This window comes from Peromyscus leucopus, chromosome 4 (genome assembly GCF_004664715.2).
Source record: "Peromyscus leucopus breed LL Stock chromosome 4, UCI_PerLeu_2.1, whole genome shotgun sequence".
In the NCBI taxonomy this organism is placed as follows: Eukaryota; Metazoa; Chordata; class Mammalia; order Rodentia; family Cricetidae; genus Peromyscus; species Peromyscus leucopus.
In genome coordinates this window covers 405,391-417,959 of record NC_051066.1, presented here as the reverse complement: position 1 = coordinate 417,959, position 12,569 = coordinate 405,391, and positions in this window count along the sequence as shown.

The following is a 12,569-nucleotide window of genomic DNA, read 5'->3' as shown; positions in this document are numbered from 1 at the left end:
GGTGCCACATACTTAATCTAATAACTGGGGAGGCAGAGATCCATCTGGATCTCTGTGAGTTCAAGGCCACACTGGACACAGAGCCAGACAGTGGTGGCACATACCTTTAATCCCAGTACTTGGAAGCACACAGGCCTTTAATCCCAGGAAGTAATATGGCAGGACAGAGAAAGGTTTATAAGGCATGAGAAACAGGAACTCCCTCTCTTCAGGCTGAGGGTTTAATAGAGGTAATCCTCTACTAGTGTCTGGCTGCTCTGCTTCTCTGATCTTTCAGCTTTCACCCTGATATCTGGCTCTGGGTTTTTTGTTAAAAGACCATCTAAGATTCGGACAACAGTATACTGGGCCACACTACACTTTGCATACCAAGATTTTCTGTTTGTTTGAAGGTTATAAGGCCAGAGGGTGGAAGTGAAGAGACAAGAAGAGGAGTGGGATCGGGATGTATGATGTGAAGTCTATAGTGATATTTTATTTGTACTGAAATGGGATTTTATTTGTATGTTAATAAATAAAGTTGCCTGGGGATCAGAGCTAATAGCAAGCCATAGCAGAAGTCTGGCAGTGGTAGCGCATGCCCTTAATCCCAATCACATGACAAGCAGATCTCTGTGTGTTCAAGGATACAGCCAGCATTGGAGACACATGTCTTTAATCTCAATACCAACCATAGAAGACCTGGAGGTCTGTATAGATGGGCAGTGACCAGGAGGTCATGTGGTTGTGTTTACAACCAATGAGAAGGCAGAATAGAAAGTCTATATAAAGACAGATACACAGTAAGTAGTGCACTTGCTGAGGAGGACAGCAGTGGCAGTGAAGGGTAAGGTTTTCAGCTCTTAGCTTTTGCTCTGACCTCTTGGGCTTTTAACTTTGCAATTGGTTCTGTGTTTCTTATTTAACAAGATGGTTACAGCTACAGAAATCCACAAAGAATCAATAAAATGTTTTTAAATAAAATAGTTGAGAAGCTTAATTGCACCTATTTTGGGGGCTCAATCATAGCTTAGTGGGTCATGGCACTTGCCTCCAAACCTGATGACCAGAGTTTGATTCCTGGTACCTACATGGCAGAAAATTACTCCCATAAGTTGTCCATTGACTTTCCACATATATGACATGGCACATATATACCCCTTCACACACAAAAAATAAATAAATTAAATGTGATAAATATAAATACATATAAAGATAATTAAACCACTTAGAGGGAAAAAAATCAGGCGGCTCCCTGCAAGAGCAGCCAACGATAAACAAAAGCAATACCAATAATAATAATAATAATAATTAAAACATTCTCCTTGGAGAGTAAGAAACACACTTTAGAGAAAATTCGCTGAAGTAAAAGCGAATGAACAAGAAACAAAAAGCGGGACCCATTTGGGCCTTGTCTGCCAGGTCTGTGGGGACAAGACAACGTGTGGCTATGCTGCCCTTGTTGCTGAAGTGTTTTGTTTTTTTTTTTTTAAGTCAGTGATGACTGAGTACCTAGCATGTGCCAGGCCCATGCTCTGTTGTGACTCCTTACAAAAGACATCCCATGAAAGAGACTTTGGGGAGGTCAAGTCACAAGCCCAGAGTTACCCAGCTGAAGAGCAGCCCAAGACTGTGGAATACCTGCTCTCTAGATATCCAGGACGCCAAGTCAATAAACATCTCACTTTTCAGGTGAGCAAACTGAGGTCTATATCACAAGGCTAATGAAGAGTGGGATCTGAGATGGTGGTTTCAGGCCAAGATTAGGGGTGCCAAGTCTTTTTGTGCTGTACCTGGCAGCCAGGACTTTTGTAAGAACACATCCTCCCCCTAACCCCCCACACCCTCCCCTATACCCTCACACATACCCTACACATACACACACCTGTCCCCACACACCCTCCCCTCACATACCCTCCCCCGACCCTTCCCACACACACCCTCCCTCTCACATCCCCCCAACAGAACCTCCCACACCTCCCACACCCTCCCCCAACCTCCCCCACACCCCCATACCCTCCCCACACACCCCAACAAACCCTCCTCATATATACCCACTCCCACACACCCGTCCCACACCCTCCCTCCTACATCTCCCACATACAACACCCCCCACCCCCACACACACACCCTCCCCCACTTCCCACACACACCCTCCTCCACACATCCTTCCCACACATACCCTCCCCCTACATATATACACAGGAGCTCCTGGACAGAGAGGTGCTCACTCTCTCGAGGTATCTAGGCAATCAGCTCCCCGGTGTCTGACAGGAACTGGTCATTGAGACAGTGGGACCCTGGGAACTGTGAACACAATCCCCTGAGTGCTGTTGAGGGCTGTCAACATTACCATAACTCCCTTCAGCCTGGGCTGTCTTATTCCCACCCCATCCTAACCCCTGGCCCTTTCTACCAGCTGTTTCCTTTCAGGGGAGTTCGGGGTGTGGGGGGCAGATTTCCACAAGGTAGTAAGACTTGGGCAGTTGGGAGGGCAGGAAGGCAGGAGCTGTGTCTCACAAGGCTCCAAGGGCGGTGTCCTGAACCTCCCTAAGCTGTCCAAGAAGAGCCATGCACCCTGATCCTGCTCTGCCTTTGGGACTGGCTGGTCACACTGGCTTTGAGTCATTTCCTCTGCTAGGCTTTTGACTTCCTGTCTGCATCATGCCTATCTGGTGAGTGCTGTGATTGGCTGTGTGGAGGGAGTGGTGGGTCTGTGATGGAGTGGTAATTATTATCATTACACCTTCTGATGGCCCTGGAAAAAGATCAGGAAGCCAGCAAACTTCAGCAGAGGGGCTCAGGTCCTTCTCGTCTTGAAACCAGTTTGTGACATCCCCTGCCTCTGTCCCTGTCAACACAGCCTGCTGACCGCTTGCTTGGGGCAGTACATAGTCTTAGAAATCAGAAGGTATAGGATCTTAGAACTTTTAAAAACATTATTTATTCAGTATTATTTTATGGGTGGGTGGGGTACAGCGGGCATAATGTATAGGGTGTTCATGGGTAGGTGCGTGTGCTGTAGCACAAATGTAGCCAGAGGACAACTGTGTGGAGTTGCTTCTCTCCCTTCAACTTTGTGTGGGTTCTGGAGAGTGAGCTTAAGTTGTTAGGGCTGTGTCCCATCTTGCTAGCTCCTAGAAACTTCTTTTCCTGGTTTTGCTAATAATTTCTGAACTGAAGGGGCCTCTGGAGCCCCTGTGCTTCCCTACTACTTGGACGTTGCTGTCCTCTTTGAAAGTTGAGGCTGTTGCAGGGCGGAGCTTGGGATGGGAAGGCTGGATGGGAGGGCCAGTCCTGTGGCCCTACATACGGCTGTGAGCTGAGGGGGGTATCACTGTTGATTTAGGAGCCTGAGAGCTATGGGATCAGGTCTCAGGGTTTGGATCTAGGATGGGTAACTGACCCTCTCAGGCTACCTCCCCAAGGATGGGGGCAGGTTCCCCCAAATCCCAGGACATAGAGAGAGTCACCAGGATACAAGCCTTTGTCAATCATCTTTTTTGTTTGGTTTGGTTTGGTTTTGAGACAGGGTTTTGAAAGGATGATAAGTGGCACTGGTGGTGGTTACAAGCCACAGTCACTACTACCTGTCACAGAGAGCTTCATTAGGAGGAAGAGGGGGGTGGGGTACAAGAGAACCAGGCCTGGAAAGGAGCACGTGCAGAGGACAGTGAGAAAGATGGTGGGGAGAGACAGCAGAGAGAGAGAGAGAGAGAGAGAGAGAGAGAGAGAGAGAGAGAGAGAGAGAGAGAGAGAGAGAGAAGGGGGTGGGGGGGTCTGCGTCTGTCTTTTTAAGGCACAGATTGTGTGACCACGCATATGTAGTCGCCAGTATATACTGATGACTTAAGACGCAGTCATGTAGCCTGAATGAGGGCAGAATTCTAACAGGTTTCTCTGTGTAGCCCTGGCTGTCCTGGAACTCACTCTGTAGATCCTGGAACCAGGCTAGACTCCAAACTCAGAGCTCTACCTGCCTCTGCCCCCTGCCTCCTGAGTATGAGACTTAAAGGTGTGCATCACCAAACTGGGCAAAGATTTGTTTTTCCTATTTTTATTTATGTGTGGATATGTATATCTGCATGTGGGCATGTGCACATGAGTACAGGTGCCTGTGTAAGCCAGAAGTGTCAGATCCCCTGAAGCTGGAATTACAGACAGCTGTGACCCACCATGTGAGTGCTGGGAATTGAACCCGTGTCCTCTGGAAGGACAACTAGTGAGTGCTCTTAACCACTGAACCATCTCTCCAGCTCTTTGTCAACCACCTTGGCAGAAAGAAGCATGAGCCCATGCCCTCACTTGCCATAGTGGCTCCTTGGATCTCCTAATCCCTACACTTCTCCCCAGGTAGGTGGACCTTGAAGGGTGTCCATCTTTATCCAGAAGCAGCCTCAAGGTCTCTGAACCCTGCAGAGGCAGGGTCGAGTAGCTGGGGACTTGGCAGAGACACGCTTTATCCCTCTCTCTAAGGCTTTCACCCCTGTATTTGGCTCTGTGTTTCTTATTTAATAAGACCATTTAGAAATTTGTCTAGAGATGTCCTCCCATGCCTTTCCCTCACTCTATCAAAGACCTGAATCAGGCAGGCCAGGCATCAGGACAGTGGTCATTTGTGATGTTGACTAGTACTCAGTTCAGGGCCTCTGTGCATTCTGTTCTGTGGAGTTACCAGTATGTGGGAGAGGCCTTGGCCTGAGAAATGGATTACAGCCCATGTTGGAAGAGGGTGATGGTCAGACCCCTGAGCTTCTCAGTTTTCTTGTAGCATCTGTCACATTGCTGCTGAAACAGGAAAACCATCCTATACTCATGCTAAAAATAATAAACAAATAAATAAGACTTTCTAGGCCAGGTAAATTTAAACTCAAGAGAGCCAGAGTGAGCAGGGCCTTGTGGCCTTGTGCTTAGAAAGGTACAAGGAGAAGCCCCATGTTAGGATGAGGTGTTTTGATTAGGCATGTTAACTAGGTGATCCAAAGGGGGCTTCTGATTGCCGGACTATAATGCTTTGATAGCTGGACCTTATTAGTCAGCCTCAAGAGGAAGTGGCCAAATAAGGGAATAGACCTTGGTGGCTAGCTTTAGGAATGTAATCTAGTGGATTTTATCAAGGCAGAGGGAACTGGGGAAAAGGGCAAGGCCAGAGCCACATGCTCCAGTAGTCTAGTGTCCCTTCAGAAGGATGTGGGAGACACCTCCCACATTTATTTACCCCAGGGACTCCTGAGGAATGAGGGATAAGAGACTTAGGTAGAAATAAAGAGTGGAGAGAAACAGAAACACAGGATAGCCTCAGGTGGGCCTGGATCCTTATCCACAGGCCCAGAACTTTATTCCACATGGCTTTTTATAACAATGCCAAGATACAGCCAAGTGTAGACCCTTCCAAACACCTGGTACTCAGGCCCGTGGTCCAAATCAACCTCTTATGCAGTCCTGCTGGGTAAAGCCATTAGAAAAACTAGGTGGGCTCCAACAGAAGGATCACAAGTTCAAGGCTAAAGTGTGACCTATGCTATCTCAAAAACAAAGAAACATGGGGTGGTGGTGCATCCCTTTAATTTCAGCACTGGGGAGGCAGAGGCAGGTGGATCTCGGAGTTTGAGGCCATCCTGGTCTACAGAGGGAGTTCCAGGACAGCCAGGGTTGCACAGAGAAACCCTGTCTCAAAAATAAAACAAAAAACAAAAACAAACAGAAAGAAACAGGGCTGAGGAATGTAGCTGAGCTTATAGAGTGCTTGGTTAGCACACAGAAGACCCTGTTAGATCCTCAGCCACATGTACACAATGTGTGGGTGCACATCTGTGTAATCCCAGCACCCATGAGGTGGAGTGAGAGGGATCAAAAGCTCCAGGTCACTGAGGGCAGTTCTGGTTACCAGAGACCCTGTCTCAGGGCACTCACCCTCTCCCCGGACAAAAATGAAAGAAGTAAGAGACAGAGATAGAGGGAAGAAGGAAGAGAGGAAAGGAGGGAGAGAGGGAGAGAAAAAGACAGGTGAGATGAATCAGTGCTGTGGGATGGTCTGTATGTCAAATTGCTCTGACTGGTCAATAAATAAAACACTGATTGGCCAGTGGCTAGGCAGGAAGTAGGCAGGACAAGGAGAGAGGAGAATTCTGGGAAGTGGAAGGCTGAGTGAGGGAGACACTGCCAGCTGCCACCATGACAAGCAGCATGTGAAGATGCCGGTAAGCCACGAGCCACATGGCAAGGTATAGATTTATAGAAATGGATTAATTTAACATGTAAGAACTAGACAGCTAGAAGCCTGAGCCATTAGGCCAAAAATTTTAAATAATATAAGCATCTGTGTGTTTATTTTATAAGTGGGCGGTCAGATGGCAGGGGTTTGGCGGGACCAGGAGAAAAAACTCTCCAGCTACAAATCAGCCACACTCTGAGGGTAGAATACTGCAGTGTCCTGTTCCTCTTTAAATTTTGTTTACATTTATTTTATGTGTATGAATGTTTTGCCTGCAGGTATGTATGTATGTGCACTACAAGGCGATCAGGAGAGGGTGTCAAATCCCCTGGAGCTGGAGTTCTGGATCGTTGTGAGCTGAAGAACCAGCCTGCTCCATTTCATAGTAAAAACAAACTGAGTTCATTCCTGTTTATGATTAAACCTCTTTCTCAAGGATTGGGTTATGTCCCACCTGTAACCTTAACTACAAATGGTTCTGTGCTGCTCCAGGAATGGCAATCACGTGTTTGTTTCAAAGAGTTGTTTATAGCCATTTTGCAACACTACCTTTGTTTCAAGGGGTTATATGACCACCCATGACGTCCTTGTTTTGCCCACCTTGCAACTATGTCTTTGATTTTTGTTGTCATTTTGTTTTTGTGGTTTTTTTTTTTTTTTTTTTTTTTTTTTTTTTTTTTTTTTTTTGAGGTAGGGTTTATTCTGTGCAGCCCCAGCTGTCCTGGAACTTGCTCTGTAGACCAGGCTGGCTTCAAACTCAGAGATCCACCTGCCTCTGCCTCCTGAGTGCTGGGATTAAAGGCGTGCACCACCACTTCCCAGCCCGTCTTTGTTTTAAAAAGCCATTAGGACTGACTTGTTTGTCCTGCTCCTGTAACTGCCTGTGTTGACTGCTAAATCCCCCATTTGGAAACTCCCTTACCTCTGAACTACTGTTGTGCCCAGATCGTGACCCCCCAGAGAGACCACCGAGGATGAGCATACCAGAATGCAAAAGCAAGGTTTAATTCGGGACATCCAAAAGCAATACAAGCCTAGGCAGGGACTTTGTCCAACAGATCCAACGCAGTGGAGGCTGGAGGAAGTGCCTACCTCTCTGCAAGCTCAGTTTTTAAAGGCAAAAGCCACAAGGTTACATCATTTAGGGGTGCTAGTAAGGGTACAATTCTGATTGGCTCGCTTCTAGGGACCTTCTAGAAATCATGGCTTAATCTTATTTCTAAGGGGGTGGTTGCCCGCCACCATTTCTTATTGGCTGCCCTCAGGTGGGGACATTTCTGTGGTCAGTTACCTAGGGAACCAGGGAGAGGACATTCCATAGTCTGGCAGTCATTACCTCGTGACTACCTTGTGACTCTGTACTTTTACACTTCCTGGTTTCTGGAATCTGGACTGACTGGTTTCAGCAACTCATGGCCAATTCCAGTAACTCTTGGCCTGTACCTAAAAGGAGAAATCTTAGGCCTTAGTTTTAGGGTGAAAGCATTTTGGTCTTATTTCTAAGATGGCTCATTTTGGTCTCATACTATAAAAGCCTTGTCTTCCTCAAATCCAATGCTGACCTCTTGAACCCCACCTTAGGGGGATGCAGCCCCTTGTACACAAATAAAAAAGTTTGCTTCAATTAATTAAACAATTCAATTGTTTGCTTTCATTAATTTGGCCATGATGACTTGGGTTGGTGGCCTTCCATCTTTGGGATTTGCTGAGAATTGAACCCAGGTCCTCTCTCAGCAGGAGCAACAGGTCCTCTAAACTGACCAGTCTCTTTCACGCCCAGCATGGTTTGATCTTGTTATTCTTTGTTTTGAGATAGGGTCTTACTATGTAGACCAGGCTGGCCTCAAATTCACAGAGATCTGCGTGTCTTTACCTCCTTAGTGCTGGGATTAATGGCAATGTAGGACAACTTTTTGTTTTTGTTTTTCAAGACAGAGTTTCTCTGTGTAGCTTTGTGCCTTTCCTGGAACTCACTTGTAGCCCAGGGTGGCCTCAAACTCACAAAGATCCTCCTGCCTCCTGCCTTAGTGCTGGGATTAAAGGCTGACACAGGACAACTTTTAAAAGTATACACAGGAGCCAGGCGGTGGTAGCGCATGCCTTTAATTCCAGCACTCAGGCGGCAGAGGCAGGCAGATCTCTGTGAGTTCGAGGCCAGCCTGGGCTACAGAGTGAGTTCCAGGACAGGATCCAAAGCTACATAGAGAAACCCTGTCTTGAAAAACCAAAAAAAAAAAAAAAAAAAAAAAAAAAAAAAAGAGTATACACAGGCACCTCTACACTGCCCATCCCCCTTTATTGTTGAGACAGAGACAGGGTTTTGTTATGCCCAGATTTCAGGGACCCCCAAAAGACCATCACAGAGACCAAATCCCATATGTAAAAACAGAGAGCTGGACTGACTGGTTTCCAGTAACTCTTGGCCTGTACCTAAAAGGAGAAATCTTAGGCCTTAGTTTTAGGGTGAAAGCATTTTGGTCTTTATTCTCTTCAAGTTCCGAGCTTGGTCCCTCTGTCTGCATTGGTGAGAGCAGAGAGCCCTGAGCCCAGGTGGGGTGGGATTTTTATCAGAGCAGAGGTTGGGGTGAGGGGATTTCCAGGGATCAGGACCCTGATTGGCTGACAATTGTCTAGAGGTATCTGTAAAACAAAATAGGTGACTCAGGGACATCTGGCCACCTTATCTAATGGTTGGTGATAAGTTTTAGGCCTCTCCGCTGATGCAGCACACTGAATCAGACTAAATTGGAAAGGCCAGGTTTAATGGGTAAAATGCTCCAGGGTGATTCCCTGCAGAGATTCATTAAGTGCTATCTGGGATGTCTTGAGCCTCTCTGGGGGAGAGCCTTTCTGAGGGAGGAGCTGTGTTTGGCGGGCTTTGAAGGGGCGGGTTTAGGGGAAGAGATGGGGAGGGGAGTTGAGGTGGATCTTCCACCAGACTCCTTCCAAATATCCCAGACTCTGTGGGTATAGGGATGCCAGGGTGCCAGGGGTTGAGGTGGATCTTCCACCAGACTCCTTCGGAACATTCCAGACTCTGTGGGTATAGGGATGTCAGGATGCCAGGGTGCCAGGGGTCGAGGTGCAGCTCCCACCCAAACAGTTGGAATATTTGGGATGTAAGGTACTTCCCCTTAGATGTAGGCCCTGGGGGGGGGGGCGCCCGGGGGTGGGGCGGGGGCGGGGCGGGGCGGGGCAAGCTTATGGCTTTTCCTGAGTCTGGATGTTGCCTGCCAGTAAGCTTGTCACAGAAGCTGTGTCTCTAAGCCTGTCATGGCAGCTGTGTGGCCAAACTGTTTTGGAGACCTTCTACAGTTTCTCTATGTAGCCTAGTCTGGCCCCAAACACACAACCCTCTTGCCTCAGCCTCTTTAGCACTGGGGTCATTGGCATGCACCTTATTACATGCTGGCTCCTTGGATTTCTGAAAAACACAGGTATTTTTTCTGGTGTCTTTGGGGCCACTGGGAAAAGGGCCCACAAAAGCCCAATATATTAGAGTTAGCCCAGCTCATCCCCGTGAGAGCACTTACAGTGTGCCGGACACCCAGCTGTGAGAACTCAGTTCCCCAAAGCAAATGTGTTTGTCACCACCATCAGCCAGAGTGAAGGAACATGGAGGAAACACGAAATAGAGGAACAGGACAGGCAGACAGGTGAAAGATAGAAGGAAAGAGCCAGATTTGAATGTAGTCCTGAAGAACATGCAGAGGCCAGCCCGGGCCTGAGTTTCCAGGTGGGCCCTTCAAGGTGGGCCTACCCCAAGCCAAATGTCACAAGACTCAGACTAGACCAATCACAAACTCTTCAAAGAACTTGCTGGCCTCTGACTCCCTGACGTGTAGCTCCACTTCCTGTCCATCCTGTCTGCGACACCCCTCCACCCCCCAATGTAAGGCTCAGCTCAGCTCAGTTGCACTGGAGAGTCTTAATTAAACTCTATGCTATGTGTCCTTCTCCCACCCCACTCCAGCAGCTGGTCCGAGCTTCCAGTGGCATAGGGACAGAGTGACACTGGACCCACTAGTGGTGAGTCACAGAGCTCTTTTCTAGATCATTGCTTCCTAATCATGATTTATATATAACATAATTTTTGCAGCTGCAATGCATCAAAATGAATGTTTTGTGCACCAGAGTGGGACTCCTACCACATTTTCAAGGCTAGCTGGCTGGAAGGGAGCCAAGGGAATGACATTTAGCCAGCATAATGCAAAGTCTAAAATGAGTCTGAAGAATTGTTATCCAAGTAGCAAATGTGGTAGGAATCCCTGGCTGGACAAGGACTCAAGGGAAAAAATGCACATGGCATTTTCAAGAGAATAATGCTGGTGCAACCTCAAATAACCCTAGCATGAAGGCTACATTACTAGAGATAGAGTTTCTGGAAAACTGGAGGGGAGAGTGCCTTGGATTTGGCCCTGTCAATTAACACAGAATCCCACACATCAAGAGGGACAATGACAAATTAGTGCATTCAAGTGAAGATGGTCTAGGTTAATGGAAAACCACCGTACCTGCAGGCATGCATTGCAGCTCCCTGAGAAGCTAAGACCCCTGCATGCAAGTGACTGTGGGGAGGGAAGGGAGGGAGAGAAGGACCCTGAACACACAGTCTAGAGAGAGGAACCCACTAAGACTCATGCAGAGTTTGTCTCAAGGCCTGGTCACGGTGGGGCAGGATAGCAAGACATGAGAGATTAAGGGGATATAGAAAAGAAGCCCTTGACCTTGGAGTATGGGAGAAGTCTTCTGCCAGCTGAAAGTCAAAGGGGGATTTGGGGATGGGTGGGCAGGTGGAGAGATGGGTCAGTGGTTAAGAGCACTTGTAGTTCTCTGAGAGGACAGAGTTCAGTTACCAGCATCTACATAAAGCAGCCCACAACCACCTGTAGCTCCAGCTCCAGGAAATTCAAGTCCTCTTCTGGCCTCCAAGAGCACCTACCACACACATGTGCACACACCTTCACACACCTTCACATACACACACACACACACACACACACACTTTAAAATCAAATCAAATCTTAAAGAATTCTAGCCAGGCAGTGGTGGCGCATGCCTTTAATCTCAGCACTCAGGAGGCAGAGGCAGAAGGATCTCTGAGTTCAAGGCCAGCCTGGTCTACAGAGTGAGTTCCAGGACAGCGAGGGCTACACAGAAAGAAACTTTGTCTTGAAAAACAAAAAACCAAAACCAAAACCAAACAAACAAAAAACAAACTGCAATTCTGTTTCATGCTGGCCCACCCTAGAATCTTCTGTTACCAAATCAAGAATCATGGCTTCACTTGAGTAGATGTCCCTGAAGAGACTTTTCAGGCAACTTTGGGCAGCAACATTAACCTGTGTGGGCCCACTGTTGCTGACTGTGGGACTGGGGTTGGGGGCTCAAGGCCTGCAGCTGGGGCTGCAGGGCTTGTCATGAGGCACCCCCCCCCAGGTCACAGAATGTGGGTCCACTCTGGCACTCTTCACCCCCAGGTCTCTCCCAGATGCTTCGGGCTGCAGGAATATATCATAAGAACTCAGCTGGTTATGGCAAAGTCACTACCTGGAGGGATCAGGGAATTCCTCCAGAGGAAGCCAAATCCCAAGGAGTTTTTGGTGTTATTTGGCTTGTTATATATTAGCTGTATTCTGTTATGAAAATCATGTGTGCCTTCATAGATTTCCCAATTGACTTTTCCCTAAAAAGGGCTAACAGTGTGGACTGATCACTCTCTGGACATACACATTCCAGGAATTTGGAGAACAGCCTCAGGAAAGGCTTTCTCTGGAATCAGATATCTCCCTTAGCCACTTTCCAGGACTAGCAGTAATAACAGTCCACATGCAAGTCTCCTGATTTAAGATAAATTCCACAAGGAGACACTGCTGAGGTCAGATGGACATTAAGTAATAGCTTTACACAATTTAGCTCGGACCCTCCTTTCTTACAACCTTACTAACTATAGACCGCTAACTCCTTACCTAACCACTTCTAGGAATATTTAGATAACCTTCTGTGCTGACAGCTATGCTCAACCAGAACCCCAGTTCAAGCCTCCCTGTAATTATCATCATTGGCAGAATTCAGCCAGGTCCATCCCCAGTTGGAGGAAAGTACCTTATCAGAGATACCTCTGTACGCTCTAAGAACAGACTTAACTATCCAGGCTCCCTGTTTGAGAAGGCCTGGTGGATGTGCCAATTAAGTTTTACTTCCTCCTTTCCCAAACCTTACCTCTAGTTCCAGATCTCCCTTTAACTATCACCAGAGGCATCTACCTGTAAATAGGTTGCCTAGCTACTGAGCACACTTTCCCCCACCCTGCAGAAAAAAAAGGCAGATAACTTGGACAGATATGAGCCACAGGAAAAAAGAAGACAGTTTTATT